Source organism: Montipora foliosa, chromosome 11 (assembly GCF_036669935.1).
Source record: "Montipora foliosa isolate CH-2021 chromosome 11, ASM3666993v2, whole genome shotgun sequence".
NCBI lineage: Eukaryota > Metazoa > Cnidaria > Anthozoa > Scleractinia > Acroporidae > Montipora > Montipora foliosa.
This window is the reverse complement of record NC_090879.1, coordinates 9,103,160-9,108,159: the sequence shown is the minus strand read 5'-3', so window position 1 is coordinate 9,108,159 and position 5,000 is coordinate 9,103,160.

Below are 5,000 nucleotides of genomic sequence, written 5' to 3'. Positions count from 1 at the left end.
TTAACGTGAGAATTTCAGTGGTCTGGCGTCAGTTCCCGCTTCAACAAGACGAGGTCACTTGTCGGCGGCTCGGTGTTACCTGCTTTGTCAATTTTCTTGATTCTCAAACTGGTTGTCGAGAAAAGATATCGCAAAATGACGCCTAAAACAGCTCGGAACCACCAAAAAATAATAATAATAACACAGGACTCGGTTGAAACCGTTTTGTTCGTTCTTTCATTGAAATATTTGCTTTCAAACTTTATTGCCGAGAAAATAGCAACCGCCATAATGTATTTATTCTCCTACCGATCGATAACAAGAACAACGACAGAAAGTGGTCCGCCTGTGACCGATCATAACAACATCTGCTAGGGAAATCGTGTACGAATGAGGCAGGTTTTGTAACAAAGACCTTCAAAAAGGCATAACATGTCGTACATTATGTTTTTAAGGCAATTGAGACACTTACAATCGTCTTGCTCCATTTTTCTTTCTCAGAGTGTAGGAAAGTGCGCCTGCGACGTTTCAACACAGTCGGAGAGGCACAAGGACGGAAGCTGAGAAACATATCGCCCAGGGGTGAACTCTTCTCTGTAACACATCTTTATAAACTTTTTTCCCGAGGAAATGTAAAATTATCGTCCGAAGTTACTTATCCTATCCAGACTACTCACGGGCAAAAAATGCAATATTTATCATTAAAAGGCTTTCCTCTCATCCCGCGCTTTAGAATGTTCCTTATATTCCGTGGTTCAAAATATTCGAGTTTTTCCGTGTTTTAGAATATTCCATATATTCTGTATTTTAGAATATTCCATGCATTCCGCAATTCCGCCGTTCCGTTCTATCATTCCATCGAATAAGGTCAAACTTTACTACAAATGGTTTGTGGTGGAGTGGACTCGCACAAGAAGTTCCTAGCCAATCCTATTCGTACGTTAAGGGATCGAATCCAATATTACTATAAAAAATACCACAACATTGAGAACACTTTTGGGAAAACAAGCAAATGAGGATGTTGCATGACGACTATCGTGGAACTTGACTATGTTTTGTTTCGTTTTAATTGCGTTGCGGAGGAGGTTTTACGAAGTAAACGTTAAATTTGGTTTTAAGATGTGGAGCGAAGCGTGTCTTTAGTGTCTCTAGGAGTCAGCGTAAATTCCCCACAAAAAAATTAAAATTTTAGCCCGGAAATTCTCTTAATTTTGAAAACCAAACTAAGAGCTTCCAGGTGTTCCTTATGTTTTTGACTAATTTCCAACATAAATGAAGGACAGATGCTAAACATTCAAACAAATTGAAACAAATTTGGAAAAAGAAGACACCCCGACCCCGACCCCACGTTTTGGCCTCTACGGATTATCTCCCTCTAAAGGATTGTTTAATTTTGAAAACGAGCGTGAGATAATTTCCAAATTCCGCTCGTCATCATTCGATTACCCATACCAATTACCGAGTATAGAAGTTTTGTACGGCAGCCATGTTGCGTGGCAGGAACAATAGATTATTTTTCCAATGGGAACAAATGTTCTTTCTAATGCAAAACATTTTCATTGCCCCTGCCATGCAACATGGCTGCCGTGAAAAACCTCTATTGGAAATTAATCCTCTCCCAAGTCGGCGCTCTTGACATTTGGGACCTTATGCATGGACGAAGACGACGGCTGATAATTTTGCGATCGCTCCAAGTCGCTCGGCATGAAAAGCGTGTCCACATTCCAAGAATAAAATTGGTGAGAACGGTGTGGATAATAATTACAGAGAAAATTGAAAGTTCAACGTCTGGTGCTTCTGTTCCACACACAACCTCAAATTTGATCATTTCACGTCGTTGTCAGAACGTGAAGGGTGAAGTAATATAAAAAAAATGTCAAACGCACGTTCGTGGCGTGGAGAACTATTGTTTTTGCTCATTAAACCCATTGTTTTGTGGCGTTCTCGTAGCCGTCGTCCTTGCTAAAGCTCCTTATATTGTGATTTTTTTTGGTACTTCTTTCTGTATCCGAGATATGTACAGAATAATTGAGGTGTTAGAAATAATTGCTAGTAACATTTTATCACAAAAGTAGCAAGCATTTCAGTCTACAAGGACAAAATGCGCGTTAGCCGCGGCAACGATCGCAAATACACTACTTTCAAGTTTATATGAACGTCAAATTTGGGGCTGAACATTCTAATTTTTTTCGATTTCATTGAGCCTGAAAACATTCTCAGCAAAATCACAAAGAGCAAGAAGGGGCCCATGCAAGCCGCAAGTATAGCAACCATTTTTGCCAAATCTTGTCAATTGTGAGAAATTTGTTATTTTTTGGTAATTTATTTGGATCTTGTTAGCAGGCATTTTAGTTCTCGCATGCCAAGTACTTACGACTTTTTTAGTCTTTCTTTTAGTTTGCACACAGGCTCACCGTCTCGAAAGGTGCGCGATCAACATGCAGCATGGAGAGTGGGGCGAGACGGAAAGCTTGTGTGCAGGCCATATTTCTTTGCAAGCCGGCAAATTTGCTCTTACGCTTTGAATCCTGGACAAGAGCTAGCATCCTCGCATTTTTTTAGTGTTCTGCTATGTGTGCAATGTACTCTGTTGAATTATAATATGAAGTTATCTATACGGCTTTTCTCATCTCACCCTAAAGGGTCTGTCATCTCCGAAGTCGTTGAACTATGCTGGACGGTCCAATAAAAGGTTGCTATTGTTACTATATTTATTATTACTATTATTATTACAATTGTAAAAAAAAAAAGTTAAATGAAATTCAAGGACTGCGTACGGAATCGTACAGAGCCTCTGGAAGCGCACTTTAATTTTTTTTTGACAGCCAATGCGTAAATCTTGGAAACAGCGAGAAAATTGGCAACGACCTAATACCTATTACCAACCAACGTTGAGGAGGAAAAAGACAAGGTACCTTAACTCTAAGTACGAACCGACAAAACGAGGTTCGTTTGAAGACTCGAGAAAATATTTATGATATTTCTTGCCTTGTATTTCCATGGCGGAACAAACTGTTTGAAATTAATCTGGCCATGCATGTGTACTTCTCAAACTAGCACATAAAAATAATTGACAATTATTCAGGGAAATGGTAATGAATATTTACCGAGCCGTGAAAAGGCTACTCGGAATTGAATAGTAGTTGGTTAATCACCTCCAAGTTAGGCAATCAGCGCGAGGGAAACAAGCACAAGAGTCTGCTATTCGACAATTATTCGCCGAAGGCGAGGTGAATAATTGCTTTAGTGTTATTACGTAAGTAATTATTTGAAAAATATGCATTTTCTTTGAAAAAGAGATTTCTTCATCTGTCACCTCGATAAAACAAACTTTAATTCATTTTTTAAAGACAAATTTAAGGTTGGTTGCAATATATACTACGCGAGTGTAGCAATGCTAACCGAGGCTGCAGTATAAATTAATGAAACAGTAAAAGCTAGTAAACCGACAGGAAAGGATTACATCATTGTCACTCAACGAACACAAGTTATATAGTTAAATGAAACATTGTAGAGTACGATAACTTGGTTCATGATTACTTTGAAAGGCTTCTTTATGAATGAGACCACAATGTGTATAACAGCCAGCAGTCAGCCTACTTAGCCAAGTGCTGAATTAACCTAAACATTATCATTTTTAACTCCAAGTATTGTAAGCGGGAATTTTTCGAATTCGTTTTTCAAGACATCATTTGTAAGTGAACGCCCAGTCAGGATGTGGAGAATTCCGTAATCTAAAAACTTCAGTGACCTAAAAGTTACCAAGAGCTGAGGCGAAACGAGCATTGTGTTTATGAGCGCTGGATGAGCACTTAAAAACGTTTCTGAATATTCTTCTCGATTCTTCGGCAGAGAATTATTAGAAATATCGTGCGTAAGGTTGGAGACTGTATCATGCAGAGCAGCGCATATCGATTGGCAAAATATATGAGGAAACAATGATGGAATAGCATGAAATCTGGGCTTGCTTTAAGAGTAACAATTTTTCAAAAAATTACACTTACAAGTTTGTATCCATGCCACTATTCGATACCGCGTAAACGAAAGTATGAGCGATCGATAATAAATTTAAAGAACAAGGCTGTTTGGGGGTCCAAGCTCGCGTTCAAAAAAACATTAAAAACACAATGTCACTTACCTTGGCAAAAAACAGCGAATGAAAGTTTTGTATTTCAGTTCCACTGTGTCTTTGTCGATCTTATGCTTGGAGTCGAGTTTGCTTTCCTGAGAAACAAGTTGAGTTAACAGGTAATCCTTCAATAGTCCAAAAACGTGCTGAACCAACGTAGGGTTTCGGTGGTCGCCGACTAGCTGTGCTCTCTTCTTGTGTCGGCTTTTCTTTCGGTTCCTGTCCTTCCTCGGTATCGGACATTCAAGTACCAACGGTGTCGAAAGCGCAGCACATAGGTTGTAGACTACTTTACGATAAAGAGAACGAACGCTCTGCAAAACTTTGTTAAATAGCCAATTCCTTATAGCCAATTCCCAGGGGAACAGCCTTGATCATGTAAATTAAGTGGGCGTTGCGCAGATAATAATAGACACTCATCACCTTTGATACCAATAGAAAATAGGTGGTTTTCAATCGATTTCTTGAGACAATAGCTAATGCATGGAGATGGTTATCATAACCATCTCCAAACTCGACAAGTTCCATAGTTTCATGTTTTTCTCCGTATTTTTGGTCTTGACCCTGCACAAAACACACCTTTTTTTCCGAGAAGACGACCAATCAAATCCTTCAATTAAATGACGCGCAACTAATTTGCAAACTCGTGCGAAGCGAAACAAAAGATTGTGCAGGATCACGGTCCATTCAACATTGATTGGGACAACATTTTCTCGCTTTGAAGGTTTTCAGGTTTCAAAACAAGTCTCTCGATTAACTATGCTGAGACTGAGGTGTCAATGGTGTAAAATTGCTGGTGGACGAACAAAAGATGCTAATGAGAGATCTTTTGTTTTCGTCCACCAACATGGCGGCAATGATGGACGGTAAGGTGAAAACCACCTATATTTTC